We start from the raw sequence: 17,408 nt of genomic DNA on the forward strand, positions 1-17,408 counted from the left end.
GAAAATAGCCCCAGGAGGACGTGCCATGAAGGGTAATGCAACCGGCCGCAGGATGGTAGTAACATACCTTTGAGCTGTTAAAGATCTAGGGAGGATGACTAAATATTTCTTATGATAACAGGTGATGACCACTGACCCCGTCCTCTCCAGACACGAATACGGTGGGTCATCTGCTTCAAGAGTGAAGCGGGCTTCATCGCTGAACACTATACGATGCCAGTATGATGACAGCCACGATGATTCGGCTGCGACTCCACTCCAGATGACTCCGCCGATGTTGTGGGGTCAAAGGCAAACGTCTTAAAAGCCTCTGTGAACGAAACTCCGCATCAGAGATTAGCGCCGTGAGATGGTGGAGGGTACCACTGGAGGTATAGACGTCGCTGTAGTGCGTTGAATAGTCGACAATGATACCGTTGGGGCGGTTCGGTCCAGGTGAACAATCATCCTATCTTGCCTCACATTTGTGATCCTTGGCTTTCTAGAGCCTTCATTTCGGCGGTAATTTCCTTGTAATAACCATTGCTGCCAACATCTTTGCGCAGCAGTATCTGTACGCTGCAGGTGGCGGCCTATTGTTCGGTATGACCACCCAGCTTCATGCAACCCTACAATGCTACCACCTTTGAAGTCATTTATTTGTCCGTAAGGTCTTTGATATCATCGCCATGGCATCCTTAGTTGCTTCTTTACGGAATTACAACGGCAGTAACAAAACAAACAAACAAACAAAAAATAAATAAATTTTTCACCTCTTACTGGTTTTGTACTTTGCGAATTGTGCACTAAAAATGCGCGCTATGATCACTTCTGTTCATTTGCCTTGAAACTTTGATCATTTGTATGTTCGATCAAGATGATTTTGCAAACCAAATTTCATTGTAATCGCAAAAGTCCTTCTTGTTGCTTCGATGTTTTTTCAAAAGAGTGTACATACATGTATGTAAGATAAAAAATATCTAAACCAAGTTAATAATTTGATAACAGTCTCTTTATTCCTCATTTTTAATTTGACTATTTCCTCTTTATTCTAAAAATAAAAATAACATTTCTAGATTAATCTATGCCACAAAATTTCGGTAATGCTGATGACGTAGTTATTTCGGAACCTACACTGTTGAGAATTGAAACCTTTGTAAAACAAAACTTTGACTTCGTGAGCTGCCATGTTGGATGAATGCTTACTTCGCTTGTAACTCGGTTGCTGCTTAGACGTTATTTCGCTGTGCTGTGTTCTTGTTGCAATTGTATTCAGGAAAGTAAATGAATGAAATCACACTCACTTAGATTTGCATATACGTCATTAAATTTACATTCTGGTAGGATATTCAAATCAGAAGGGAAAGAAAAGTTTCTGAAACTAAAAACAATTAGTTAGAATAAAATAAGTCTTTACATCCTCTTGGTAGTTTTCGGAAATTTTGGCTTTCTTGGTGAAACCCCAGGCCGGCCAAAGAGTTTTAATACACTGCGTGTGCGGCAAAACCGTAATTCTCTAAATAAAAAACCGTAATAAGTTACTTTCTAAAACATTTGTTAGGTCTAATTCAGTATATGCAATTTATAAGAAAGTATGTATAACTTAAACAAATCAAATGTGATAATTAAAAGCAAAAGATGGAACGAATATTGATTGCAAGCATTTTTATTACTACTTAATAAGTACGCGTTGTAATTATATTTTTAAAACGCTGGTGACTTGCGGCAATGACTGACGCAATGCTATAAAAGTTTTGCGGTAAGGAGCGCAGAAAGCTTCAATTTCTTTAATAAACTGCCTGCTTCTTTCTTCATTTGGATGTACAGCTATTACAAAATCGGACATTTCCGTGCCTTTTTTAATCAGTTCAATAAATTTATTTAAAGGAGAGTTATCTTCTCTTTATTATGATTGCTTTGATTGCCGACTGGTGATATAAAGTCATGCAGTTCTTTATCCTTTTGAATACCAAAACGCCCGAGACGGCCTTTCATTCAAACGACCACAACCGCCCGAAACTGCTGAAATTGCAATGTTGTTTCGTTCCCTCCTCCTAAGGTATACAGTAGCAGGTGCAGTTTTTCCATATGTATTGTATTGGTTTATTGCACAGAGCTTGTCCTAAAAGGCTATTGGAAACTTCTTTGTTAGGAAATAGAATGTTAAGAAGTAGAATGTTAGGAAGTAGAAAGCATATAATTTGAAATGCTGACACTTTTTTGTGCGTTAATGGACGGGGAGCAGAGGAAATGGACAGGGCAGGTAATGGAAGGGGACGAGCTTTTCGGTATTTTAAGCATACAGGTTAGCAAAGGCTCTGCTTTCTAAAGGTTATTCGTCCTTTCTCGTTTAATTTTTCGACTACTTCTACATATCTGAAAATCCCTCGCTGTTCGTTGCTTTTGTAATTTATATAATTTCTTTTGCTTGTAGTTGTTATAAATTGTTGATAACTTCTGACCACATCTGATGCCAACAAGCATCTAATACTAATAAATGAACGTTAGACCGCGTATGAAGGAAATTTTAGCATTGGACAAATTAAACTGAAACAATTAATTAATTAATTTAAAATAACTCGCATATGAGAAATCCCTTCCACAGATCTGCGTTCGGCAACGGTTTATTGTATTTTCATATCGCTGCTTAGACGGTGCCTAGGCAGTCGAACCTGGACCTCTCGAACAGGCGCTGAATGTGCTAACCATTACAACACGAAGGGTTGCAGAAGGGAGTGAGAGACCTTTTATCCTTCTGTCACTTTGCCTATCACAAAAAAAACCAAAACAAACTCCCATTCTTCTATAGTTCTTATCTTAATGGCTATGTATGGGTTGTTTGCTTTTATGTAACTATTATGTTATAACCATTTAATAGTCAATCCTAGCAATGCGTCCACTTGCACAGAAAGGAAATACGTGGGGAAAAATTCAACAATTTTGTAGTTGTAATAGAAAAGATTATTTATGAAACATTTCTTGATTTTCATAAACTTCCAAACATTAATCAATAAATACAGGAGATATGTTTAAAGAAAAGTCAAGCATGCCTTTAAGCTATAAAAGAAGAACATAAAAACAACAGAAAAAAAAATGAAAGCGGATATTGCCTTGCAAAGTTGCAGTAGCTACCGAAGGAGACCTGAGTCAGAGTAGCGATAACAACATTGTGCCTTCAAGGCATTATTCTCTAAGATGCTGTCTGAAGCTGTGCCAAGACAGCAGTGTTTCTTAGTTTATCATTTCTGACGTATCAATGGTCGATCAGAAGCCATGTCTAGGGTTACAAATAGTTAGAGAATGTAGTGAAATGATAGCTACTTGGCTTTAGCTTTAAGCTTGTTATAGATACAATCAAATTAATCTTGTCTGAAGTGCGCCAATGCTATATTAGTACTAGAATATTTAACACATTACAGTACTAACTTCAGTTAATGGTTTATAGTTATTAAAACTAATGTTCCAGTGTAACTATATACTCTGTGCACCCTGCATAAGCCGAAGTGTATACAAAAAATGCAGAAATGTTTATAATTTCGAATATTAAGTATACTGTGATTCAAAATATCTGTCAAAATGCTGTCAATGATGTATACAGTGATTCAAAATATGTATATGTCATTCAAAATATGTATATTAAAAATATTGTCAATGATGTATAGAATGATTCAAAATATCTATATGTGTGTATACAGTGATTCAAAATATTTGTATATCTGTATGTATATGCATGTATACAGTGATTTATAGCTCTATGTATATAGTGATTCAAAATATCACTGTATCAAAAATGATCCACTGTGACTCTATACTCTGTGCTCCCTGCATAAGTCGAGGTGCATGTAAGCAGAAAATGTAGAAATATTTATAACTTCCATTACTATATATACAGAATGATTAAAGATATCTGTCAAAAATGTATAAGCAAGTAGAGGAGACCAAAATAAGCAGATTTTGTAATGAAATATGTATGCGGAAATGGTGCGTTGAGGTGGTACAAGATGCTGTTAAGCGGTAGATGAAAGCTTTCTGCTGATGTAAATTGTCATTTACTCTGCGGGAGTTCCAGCCGTTTGCATTCCTACACAAACGCAAACCTCGCCGATATGCATTTTATCCGCATTGGTAGATTGCAAGCTCAACGAGAACGTAGAAAACCTTAACAAACTCTTTTGGGCGACAGTCAAAATCTGAAACCTTTCAGATTTTTTCTTCAATTCAATAAAATAATTTAAAATCTAAATTAGCAACATTATTATTAAAATAAAATAATTTAAAATACGCAATTCTTGTTAGAGTTCTGTTACATTCGATGTTCCTTTAATGATTATAGTGACAGCTTCGTTGCATCGACCACCCCAAATTATGAGGCTATATGCTGATTATAAATGATTCTAAGTATTATAAATGATTCCAGTTTTAAAACCTCGTATATCAATGTCGTGTCCAACATCACATCTCAGTTTTAAGATTCGCGTGACTACTTTAGCGAGGAAATCCCGCATCGCTGGATTGGGAGAAGATGATTTAACGCATAACCTCCGCGATTGAGAGATCTACGGTTTATGATTTCCTCTTTGAGGGCAAGTTAAGAACTCTGTTCATGTGCTACACAGCTGGAAACATTGATTAAGCTCAAGAATCGCATTTACCAATGCGTTTATAGCTATTAGTAGCACAGGGGGGGGGGCAGAAAGCAAACACCGCATAGACATGCGTCGTATGACTAGAGGGACCCGCACTACTGAAACCTTTTGATGATATGAACAAAAACATTACTTGTCCTTTATTCTCATATATCATTCATTGTTCGGTATGCGACATTTTCTGCTTTAAAACCCGCTGAATTATTTATAATCATCCTTTGCATTACATCCCCCTTCATTATAGCATCCACGCCTTGCAATATTCCATTTTAGTACATGGAGTTCTTTATTACGAACGTCCGGCATAATTCTGTATTTGATTTAGTAGAAATGACATCAAAATTTTATGTAAAAATCTGAGATTATCTTCAAGGTTAAATTTTCTAATTAACTGTTTATTTTGGACGTTTTGACATTCAAATATGCAGGGTTGTAGGGATTCATTTAATTTTGCAAATAGTTATTTTAATTCTTTAGTCTTTTCTATCTTCTCTTATTTCCCTGGCGGTTTTTCCCCAGGATGTAAATTAGCTAGGGTGAACAAGTATATTTAAACTGATGTTGTAGAAAGTTTAGTCGGAGCGTAGTTTTCACCTATTGTAACGTGATTATTTCTTCTAACTGTTAAGTTGAATATCGGCTTCGCATTCTTGCAACCGAATTATTACCCTGCCGGTGTAGGATCTGAATCAACTTGTTAGATTAAACGGGGCCCACCAGCGGCCGAGCGGTAAAAGACGCTGAACACTGGTAGTTCGGTCCGAGGTTTGAATCTCGCGAACGGGCTGGCTGCATGGGCGTTTTCGTGGTTTTCCCCATGTGTAACGTATATACAAGCCAGTTTCCCTTAGAAAGTCCTCCACGAAAGGCATCCCTTGCCTTAGGCAGATAGCCCTAGTGCGCTTTGCCATAATTAAATACACATACATAAATACACACATAGATTAAACGGAAGTGTAGTCTTGCGCTGCTCTTACCATTCCATTTGCTGTTATGTTACCTTTTAAGTTTCGCACTGCAATGGTCGGTGGTTGTAAGCACGTAAGTCCGTGCGATCTATAAAATATTCTATAGAATAGAAGGATCTTTTATACCTTCACGTGTTGTATTCATCTCCAAGTCTTTGCGAGAAGTCGCAAAGATTAGCACTTCAGTAGATCTAGTGACGTTGAATGATAGCGAAGAGAACTAGATCCCACAAGGTAAGATGTTATTGAAATTACTGAAGCAATTAGAATTAGCATCGTTGCACAGATTGGCAGGATATGTGTTACTTTAAAATGGGTACTTAAAGGATGTTGCTAGCGCTTCCCATCTGCGATGTTAACGCGTGTCGTTATTATCACACATTATTTTATCCACTTCATTTGACACACTATTTCAAATCAGTCTTTATTCGCACGCTTTTAATGAAACAAAGCACGTTAAACGAAATGGAGGAAAAATATTAGGCAATTCCAAATCAACTTTTACAGCTTTCGTTCCCACGTTTCCGAGACAAGTTGGGTATCAGAAGATAACATGTAAATTGCTATTTCTAAAGAAACATACTGTAGAGTCATTAGGTTATTTGGAAGCAGGAATCATGAAAAATGGGCAATGCCCTCGCCTGGACTCGAATTCGTAGTGTAGTGGCCCGCACAATTGGCAACCTCTCGAAGATGCGCCAAGTGTGCTGGCCACTACACTACGAATGCATGTTAAGAAGGAGTGAGAAATACCTTATAATTCTATAGTTTCAAATGTCATTCTTACTCCTGCAGCTGAAAAAGAAGCTTCCATTTAACTTGCGAAACCAATCCTGCAAATTCATCCAGTTTAAGCTGATTATTGTTGCTTTAATATCTACAACTTTTGTTCTTCGGCATGTTATTTTAATTAATAATGGTAATATATTGTTGGAAAACCTGCTATAAAACAGAAAGGGAGAGTTAAAGGTGAAACTGCTATAAGTCAGCTGGTTCTTCAAAACGAAACTTGTGTGCCCCTTATATAGTAACTTCAGGCTGGGCTCCCTTAATTTAGGCGTTTTAAGTGTTGAATACAGAGCCACCTTATACAGGTTAAATATATTAATATTTTAAGCAACAATATATTTTTATTTAGTTAATTAAAAACACAACATTTTAACATATTAAATTTGACATCAGAGCATGTCTGGTATATGGTGGTCCGCCAGATTATTAAAATGCATTGAAATGGTTCATCGACTAATTCTGGGTGCAGAAAAGCAAGGAATTTTGTAGAAGAGAGATTTCAATTAATTTCAAATTTCCTTCCCCGCTGATGAAGTGACATTGAGGTTGATTGAATTACTCTTCTGTTTTTGTTTTGAATTTTCTTAAATTTCATTAATTTTTTTAAGTGGGGTTTTGCTTGTTTGAAATGTTTTGTTTTTAACATTTTTAAATTCTTTGTTGCATTTATATATAACTTGAAATTTATTAATTATATATACATACATATTATTTAAGTATTTCTTACCTATTTAAATATCTCAACAGGAATTTTAATATTAGCGGTCTTTCTGAAAGCACAAAACTCTCGAATTCCAGTTTGTTCTCTAGTTCCAGGCAATTCTGTGTAGATGCTATTAGCAGTTTATAAAGATTTGAATCCTCCGTCATTTAGTATACAGTAATGTTCTTTCTCTTCATTTCGAGTATTTTTATATAATAAAAACATTTCAAATCTTACGAAACGTTTAATTACAGGTTTGGTTTTGAAAACAAAAAGGCAAACTTTTTCCATTTTAATTGAAGCAATTACGGGAAACTTGTTTTGTTTTTAACTTTGTAACTTATTTCTTTCTGGTATTCTCTTGCCATTTTAAAATTATGAGGATCATTATGTTAGGGAATTGCAGGAATGGTTTTCTCTCTGTGCTTCTGCTGCTTATATTGACGCATTCTATCGTTCATTTAATTATCGTCGTTAATCGTCTAAATGATGCTACAAATTAACAAGCAACTAGCCATTAGTCTGCATGTAATGGTCACGCATTCCTTTCAGATTGCCTAGGTTATGGAAAAGAAGATAATTATCAGGAGTTTCTAAATGGCAATCATCGCTATGGCAACGCCGTAAACATTCATTTTAACTCCTTCCTTCGACATACCTGTTAAGTGGAATTTCTTTTTCTTTCTTGGTGATTGAAAAGAAATAAATGTTCAATGCTTTATTTTGAAAGAGAAAAACGTGATCTTCTTGTGAAATAATGTGGAATTCGATTTTAACTATTTTAATCAAATGTGCTGAAATTCTGTAAGTGTTTTACTTTCTGTAAAGTATTCTGTAAGTGTTCTGTATTCTGTAAGTGTTCTGTATTCTGTAAGTGTTCTGTAAGTGTCTGGCTATGATGGGTTTGCATTTTACAAAATATGATAATATTTATTTTTTTTTCAGAAGCACTTACTTTTATATAACTTTATTTCTTCTCAAAAGCGAAATTCTAGAATATATACTCTAAGGGGCTGTATACCTTATAGACCGAGATTTTGATCAAAAAACTCCTTCTTTTTCTTAAGCTTGATGAAAGTCTTATTTTTTATGTTTCCAATACTGTTTGAATTTTGTTCCTACGTTCATTTAAACTGGAGTTATGATACTTTATTTGACAGCGTGTCCTCGAAAACCATACCGGAAGTGCACAAGACGCAAATATTTAAAAGGCCGAAGTGGGTATGTCAGAGTTGTTCACTTTTATTTTCGGGGCTTAAAACTTTACTTAATTGTATTTTAAAGATAAAAAAGTACTTTTAAGATACAACAAAACAAGGTTCTAGCATATTTTCAAACTGTGTGTTATGAATTCACTAACGCATATTTGTTCGTGTTTTGATTCTGTGTTTACATTGCTGATAAGCGTTTTTTTTTTATTTATTTATTACTGAGTATCATTAATTTTTATAGGTATAGATAGATATTGGTATAGATTAGGTATAGATATGGTAAATTAGGTATAGATATTGGTTAATACACTGCAAACGAGTACGAGAGGTTTGATGTTAACCGTATCGACAATGCAAAACGATATTCCCCGATTTCGCTTTAAAATGCAGAGAAAAATGTTAAAAGCTCTAAGAAATAAAAAAAAATGTAAATTCTAAGACACAAGAGGGCATTAGTTGTAAATCAGGGGAATTTTAATTTTGCAAACTGATTAAAAATAGGTAATCGAGTGTTCGAATTCTTTAAATGCGTTTATCTCGTTTTTCATTTTTCGTGTTTTAATGCTAACAAGAAACACAATATCTTTAAAACTTATGATGGAAATCTTATGCAATTTGGTTAGACTTGTTTAGAATACTTCATGTAAGGAGACGGACTATTTACTAATTGATAAATGCATTTTATTTAAAGTTATTATATGTTAAACATGAATTGTAATGAGAAAATAGGCTTTTTCTTTGTTATATTATATATTCTAGCTTAAAAATGTTTTAAATAACTTCTCAGCTTTAAAATAACAGTCTACCTCTTTCAGAATATCATTATGATGGGTTTTCATTTTACAAAATATGAAAATATATTATTCTTTTTTCTAACACAGTGTTCCTAATTTATTGTAAATATTGCTCTTTTTTTGCTTGTTTTCTTACTTTACTCCAAAAATACAAAATTAATGTTCATTAAATAAACTAGCTTCTTCATTTTTTAACCATTAATTACTTTAAAGTCAAAATTAAATGCACAAACTTAAAAATTAAAAAAAAAGTGTTCGAAGGTATACAGCCCCCTTAATTAGAAAAGATCCAATTTTGTAACCAATCCTTTAATATAAACTATGTTGGACTAGCTGTTAGGTTGTATCAGACTCTTGCTCTGTAATATTCTTAAAATTATACAAGTATATGATGTCCGTGTGTAACGTAAGCCTATTAATAAATTATTTTCACACTATAAAGGACTTTTGTATGACCCTACCAATACGACTCCCCTGACAGTTTTTAGTTTCTTTAAAACTGAAATATAATTAAGACTAAAACAAGTTTTACAAAAATATTGGCAAACAACATTACAATAAAGAATTAATTAATGAAATTAATATTTTCTTTGTAATATGTACTTGTTAAGCTTTTGGTGTGACAGCTGAAGTAGGTGAAGGAACCAAACAGGAGCAGGGTTAAGAGAACTCTTTATTAAACTCTTTAAAATCACAGTACGTCCATTTGATGCTAAGAATCTACGCCTAGCTCGGGCGATAACTCAACTAACAAGAACTAAACTTAAAATTCAAAGATATTAACCGAACAGTAGAATTTCCCTTCTAGAACTCAGTATTTAAACCTTTTCTACTCATGGTAGAATTTGCATTTCTTTATTCGCGTTAACAGATTTACATATTCTGGCATTGACAAATAGGAGAATGAAGGCTTATATAAAAGATAGTACTCGTATTAACTTAACTGTCTATTAAAAATAAACATAAATCCCTTCATCTTTAATTTAATGACGATCGTTTTACTGGATGTACATTAGTGCTACTTTTATCAAAGTTAAATTAACTCTTTAATCTTGTCAGATATTACATCAGATATCAAGGCAGGTATTAAAAAAACTAAAGTTTGAATTCTTAATTTTCTCGACAGAAATCTGAATTACGATCTCGGAAATTTATGATTAATTAATGAAGGCTTATATAAAAGATAGTATTAACTTAACTGTCTATTAAAAATAAACATAAATCACTTCATCTTTAATTTAATGACGATCGTTTTACTGGATGTACATTAGTGCTACTTTTATCAAAGTTAAATTAACTCTTTAATCTTGTCAGATATTACATCAGATATCAAGGCAGGTATTAAAACAAAACTAAACTTTGAATTCTTAATTTTCTCGACAGAAATCTGAATTACGATCTCGGAAATTTACCAAATTTTTCCAATCTCGTATTATTCTTATAAAAACGATAATGGAAAAAAGGATTAATGAAAAATTATGCTCAATTTCCATCTAAACGGAGACGGATTAATCGGGCCTTGTCTAAAGAAAGGTTAAGTTTGTTTATTGCTGAACAAAGGAACAAACCATTAGAATACAGCAAAAGTTCTGCTAGAAATATAAAAAGAAGAAAATGGCCTGGCATAGTGAGAGCAGATTGTGTTACAGTAATTACAAATTATTTTTATCCCAACGGTAAGTAATGCAACATGCAGTAAGTCCTGGTGTAATAAGCAGTGCATTGTACCTTTCATTTCGCACTGCTGTTGTGCTTGTGGGCATGTTCTTGCAAAGAAGGTTAACAAAAGAAATCTGAGAAAGATTCAACGGAGAATTCTTTTTCGTATTATTAGTGGTTATAGAACCTTATGTTACGAGATTACTTTTATTCTTGCAGGGATTGATTTCGAAATTGAATATAAAATAATAGTTCCGAGGCATTAGCAATCGATGCTTGGAAAGATTGCATAAATGGAAATACCCCCTTCCCCGAACTTCTTCATCCAGCTACTTTACAGCCCACAAGTTTCTGCGATTATAAAAAGACTACTGAAATGGGTTTTTACGCGGTTTTCTTTACCGATGGTTGCAAAATTAACCTTTCATTTGTTCATTTTGAAGATCAATCTGCGATTTCTTATTTTAAATACCGTACACGGAATGAATGCACAGTTTTTCAAGAAGAAATTCTATGTATTTATCTTGCCGTCAAATGGATCAAGGATAATAGGGCAGCATTCTCCAGGTACCTTATTTTATGCCCCCTTTCTCAATCCTCTTCATCCAGCTACTTTACAGCCCATAAATTTCTGCCATTATAAAGAGTCTACTGAAATGAGTTTTCATGTGGTTTTCTTTACAGATGGCACCAAAAGTAGCAAAACGGTTGGCCTTTCATTTGTTCCTTTTGAAGATCAATCTGCGGTTTCTTATTTTAAACACCGTATACGGAATGAATGCACACTTTTTCAAGAAGAAATGTTATGCATTTATCTTGCCGTCCAATGGATCAAGGATAATAGGACAGCATTCTCAAGGTACCTTATTTTATGTCCGTTTCCGCGATCTACCTCATCCAGCTACTTTAGGGCTCATAGAATTCTGCGATTACAAACAGATTACTCAAATGCGGTTTCATGTGGTTTTCTCTACAGATGGCAGAAAAATGAACAACAAGGCTGACAATCTATCTGCGGTTCGTTATTTTGTTATTTTAAACACCGTATACGGAATGAATACACAGTTTTTTAAGAAGAAATTTTATGTATTTATCTTTCCATCAAATGGATTAAGGATAATAGGACAGCATTCTCAAGGTACCTTATTTTATGCCCCCTTTCCCGATCCTCCTCATCCAGCTACTTTACAGCCCATAAATTTCTGCCATTACAAAGAGTCTACTGAAATGAGTTTTCATGTGGTTTTCTTTACAGATGGCAAAAAAATGAACAACAAGACTGATTTTTCAGTTGTTCTTTTTTAAGATCAATCTACGGTTTGTTATTTTAAACACCGTATACGTATATGAATGCACAGTTTTTCAACCTTCCCGTCAAATGTTTCAAGGATAGCAGGACAGTATCCTCAAGGTAGCTTATTTGTTCGAATTATTTGTTTTCTCTTCACCTTTTGAGCAGTATTACCTGCAGCGACAAATTAGCAATCAAAACTCTATTAACTCTCAGTCTGCTTGGAAACATGGGAATTAATATCCGTTTTGCTGACGTGCGTGCTCATCGTGCATTGTATGAAAGTAAAAGAGCTGATTTCTTAACTAACGATGCCTTAAATTTACCCATAGATATCAGTATTAGTATTTCAAAGAGCTATTGGAAGTTCTTTCTTTATAAGAATCTTTTAGCCAAGTGGAATGAGAAATATGTTTCATCTTGTAATACTCAAGGCACCAAAATGTTCTTTCCTTATTATTTACCATTAGACTGCATTCCGAGATTTTCTCTCTATTAATTTTAAAGTACCTCAGTTTTTATCCGGTGAAGGTAAATTTTCAAGTTACCTGTTTTGTTCTAATGTAAGATAAAACAATTTATTGAATGTTCAGAACAAGTGCTTCAAGATGTGGAATATTTGATTTTCTCATGCGTTTGTCCAGACTGCTTTCTCTGTTTTTGTTCGTTTTATTTATGCATGTAATATTTCTTTTTGTAAGTATCTTACTTTTATAAGTTCCGTGTTGTACATTTGTGGTGCACGGCGAGATTGTATGCGTTTAAAATAAAATTCAAAAAAAGGTAAGAAACGTACATTGTACATAGTTTCAAATATATAAATATTGTGAAATTATCCGTTAAAGATAAATTGTTAAATAGTAAAATTAAGTGTATAGCCAATAATTTTCTGCCTTAAATTGACTTCTACCAAAATACAAGACTAATAACAGCAAAAACAGTGTTCTTTCTTTTTGAAGTGTGTTAAACTATGATTTAATTTTAAAAAAAACCGAGTGAAGTTATTCTTCAAAATAAATAGCTTAAAGGTAAATTATTGATATTGTTTTCTGTGTGTTTAATTATAATACAAGTTATTTCGTTTCATTGTGTTCCTTTCAACAGCAGAAGGATTTGCTATGCTTTTGTATTCGTGGACATCATCCTCAGTCTTATAAACATTAACCGAGAATTTACTAATTTATTACCCTTTAGTATTAAATGTTTTAGTTAAATATTTAAACCTGTATTTACGGGAAATTTTTAGAACGCTAATATATTTATTCATTAAAGAGATCAAATGAAATTTAATTGATCACATTTGAATCTTGCAAATTATTTTTTCAGTATTAGCTGATAAAAAATATTTGAGTAATATTTAAACTATGTTATATTTTTCCAGCATCATCTTAGTCAAAGACAGTATCGATGGAGGGGAAGATTAATAGGGAAACGCTGAACGTAGAACTCCTATTTCACTCCAGAAGGCTAACTCCAGGGCTTACGACCTTCACGAGGTGATATTGATAACCCACGACTACTGAAATTTCAATAGTCGTGTTCTTTTTTTAATTAATGATTCTACTCGGCATAAAAAAACTAATCTTTCTGCAGTTCAGAGTTGAAATGTTTAACATTTTCTTAATTAGAATTCAAAAAATTCGAGTGAAAAGAAAATCGGAAGTTTCGAGTTTCTAATCTAAAAGACTTCGCAAGTTCTGTGGAATCCGAGAATTCGATTATTCCGTCTCTAATTGAAAGGATAATCCTGTGTTTTTGAAGTACGTAGTTTATGAAAACTTAATTTCATATTCATTGCATAATAGACATATTATTTTTGAAATATAACTGGCTATTTAAAGCTCGAATCCCCGCTCATTAAATTTTGAAATTTAATGTAATTGTATTTGAACAGTCCTGGATACCTGCTTCTTTCGTATTAAAAACAACTCAAATTGCTTTCCAAATTTCCTGTAAAATAGATATTTCGAATTTGTCCAATTCTATAAAGTAAATTTCAACTGGAATCTAAATTATCTAAAAACATAAATTTAAAAAAGATAATAACATGTTTTGGGGATAAAATAAAAATATACAATGCAATGATGCATAACTGTTATATTTTATAAAGTATTCTCCCGCCTTCCTAGCATCCCTTCGTGGTGTGGTGGTTCTGCACGTGGGGCCAGTATTCCAGAGGTCTGTGGTTCAATTCCCGGCGAAGGCGTTTGCTATTGTTTCATCTTGCCTGCTTCCAAAAATACCTAATGTCTCTACAATTTTAAAATCGGAAAGTTATTTCTCATCTGATGCAGCTACAGATTTATTTTAAGCTTTGAAAGAAATAACTAAAGTCACTAATATGTTCATTAATAAAATAAACAAATGAAAACCTTAAGCGTAAAATTTATCACAAATAAGCAAGAATAGCAGTTTCGCTGGCTTTATCAAAAGCGTTGCCGTTATGGCGAACATAGCAGACGTTGTAGTGCTCCTCACAGATGTTGAATCTCACATGTTTTATGCAAGGTAAATGAATTAATACAAATGAATAAGTTAGTTCCAACAGGAAAATCTAACTGAAAATCAGGAAGTGGTAATTGTTAACAGCGGGAATAAATTCAATACCTGTGCAGATAAATTAAAAAAAAAAAGAATTCTTACGTATAAATACTTTATAGAGTCTGTCTATCTTGTTACACATAAACTAGAATAGACCCTATAATGACCTGGCGATTTCTCGCACGGGAGTGAATAAAACTACTGACTCGGACGAAAGGTAAAACTAAACCTTTATTAATTCAAAATATTTAACAGAAAGGCACGGTCTTCGTGCGTTACAAAAACACCGTCAACTTGCGGTGGAAACTAAAACGTAGAATGTTAGTCAAACCTGAAATAAATAGTGCAAGATAGCACTTAAGTTACGCCTAAGAGGTGGACTCACAAAGAACTTAACCGCCGTGAGGCTAAATCTGATAAGGCCAAAAGGCTTACCGTAACAGCGAAATAACAACGAAACGTGAACTTGCCTAGCGAAACACGCTCTGAATAAATTGAGATATTCACACGTTTAAATAAGGATTTCACTTAACTCTAAATCTGCATCTAGGCGAGAGAATGTGAGGGGAAGTTGAGAAGTCTAGAATAGGTATTAAACTTAAAATAAATTTGTTACGTAAAATAAGAAAAACCCTACAATTCAGTTAAGCTACGTAAAAGGAGTTAACGGTATAATTAAAATTAAGGCATGAATAGTCTGTCGCCTGGCTGCAGAAGACTGGTAGATAAAAATAACAACAGCAAGCTATTGTTGTTATTTGAAATAAATATAATAAATAATAGCGCCACATGAAATATTATTTACTGCTTTTCAAGCGTAGGAAAATAAATAGAAATGTGTAATCCCAACACTTTTTTATTCACAGCCATCGGGCCTTTAATCCCTTATCTGTCTTCATTCTTCAAGGCACACGTTCCTACGAAGTTTTGAAAAATGGGAATAATAAATTTTCCTATAAATATTTTTTTAAATTTCAGAACATAAAATATTCATTGAAAAACTTGAGAATGTTTCCCGCAATTCGGATGTATGAGTAGGAAACTTTAAGACCCTAGATTTGTTTATCCAACAAGTTTTGTTCTGACGAACTATGAATAGGTTTTTATTGATCATATTATATTTTTACGAATTTTGTATGCAAGAAACTATATTTAAATTACCAGTACTGTTTTCAAAGAAGCAGATATATCTTATACTTGAACATATCCTCAGCTTGTGTATTTTAAAACATCAGTCTTTAGAGCATATTAATTTAAAAAATCTTAAGAATATACTTATCTCTAAGGAAATTTAACAGTGTCCTGAATTTTCCTCTCTTATTTGTTTCAGATTAAATAGGAAGTTATATAATTTAAAGAAAAAAGCAGTCGAATGTAGGTGAAGGATATAACACATAAAATTATCAACTTCTAAATTCCTAGCCCTCAAATTTGAACTTCTAAACGTTACACATTAGAAAGAAGTTATTACTAAATTATTATGCATACTATATGAAATGCTTGTTGTACCAAATTTTATAAATAATTAAAAGTTTTATTACAAACTAATAAAAATACTGTTGTTTAAATAAACGTAAAATAATATAGGACACGAGAGATTCATTAAATGTGTAATTTAAGCTGATTTTCATCTATTTATTTATTTACTTTTGTGTGACTCTGGGTTTGTGTTCTTATTAGAAAAGTGACAAAATGTGGCACGTAATCTAAGTTAAATGGCGATAACTAGTTTTAAGTGGTATACACATTCCTCCAACCAGTTGTCGGCACAACGCGGCCAGGCCAACCGCAGGACCAGATCCAGGGGTTCAACCCCTGTCCTCGCACCTTGGAGATTGACACCAACATATGGCGTAGCCGGTAGTCAAATTTGCTACCTGCTACTGTCTTTCACTCGGGCTGCGCGTCGTTGAAAGACATTACCCAGCAACTATTAGAGCCTTGCGCTCTAGGACATGCCAGACCTACGAGCCTACCGATAAACGATCTTTCCAGGGCCTCCAGAACTACTAGGTTCGTAATTTGTATATTTCTATGGCCGAGGCCGCCTAGGTACAGATCCCAGCCAGTAGCTTCGAAAGCTCTTCCAGAAGAGACAACTGGTCGACAACTGGATCAAATATCCTTTAAGTTTCGCACATTCATAATTGCAGAGAATGAACATTTTGGGGGTTTCACTTTTAAATATAAATTCAGGTAGTTGTTTCTGGAGAACGTTCAGCTGCAACTGCAGGTGTATATAGGCTACAGCTACAGGTGTATTACTATAGGTGTTCAGCTACAGCTACAGGTGTATTACGTATAAACAGCTGTGCGATGAAACAAAAGAATGCAGAATTTTTTTTTACTTCAAGATAGAAAGGAAGGAGTATCCGTAGCTCCTCAAGGCGGAATCTGATGAAATCCGATGGAGATTTAAAAATTCGCAGAAACCAGCAGTTTGATATTCTTTCTCTAACAGCTGTGATTCTGCTTGCAGCATCGTAATTGGGGGGGCATAATTTTGATCAGAGGTAATTACAAAAACCAAATATTGATGTAGAATAATCTTTAACAAGAGCAGCAGTTTCTATATTTCTGCCAAAATGTGAAGACTTATTAAAGAAGTGTCGAACTCGCCTTTCCCACTAATGAAATAATTTAACACAGAATATAAAACAATGTTACGTTAATGCTTTGTTCATTATTAATTTTATCTATTTAAGTTACGTATTTTATGTAGAAGGTGCGGCAGGAAAACTTCCTTATTTGAAACGCGCGCCATCTAACGACATTTATTCCGAGAAGGGTGGGGTGGCGCTCATTGGAAAAAACGGTATCTAAAGTT

General features: G+C 33.8%; 1 protein-coding gene across 1 annotated transcript in view; it reads right to left on the reverse strand.

The window, feature by feature from the left end:
• LOC118192944 (GTP-binding protein Di-Ras2) overlaps positions 1-17,408 on the reverse strand; it is a 175,742-nt gene that overhangs the window by 41,343 nt on the left and 116,991 nt on the right. The gene's annotated exons all lie outside the window — the stretch shown is intronic.

Source organism: Stegodyphus dumicola, chromosome 5 (genome assembly GCF_044657685.1).
Source record: "Stegodyphus dumicola isolate Sdum_Otavi_A_Nest chromosome 5, ASM4465768v1".
Lineage (NCBI taxonomy): Eukaryota > Metazoa > Arthropoda > Arachnida > Araneae > Eresidae > Stegodyphus > Stegodyphus dumicola.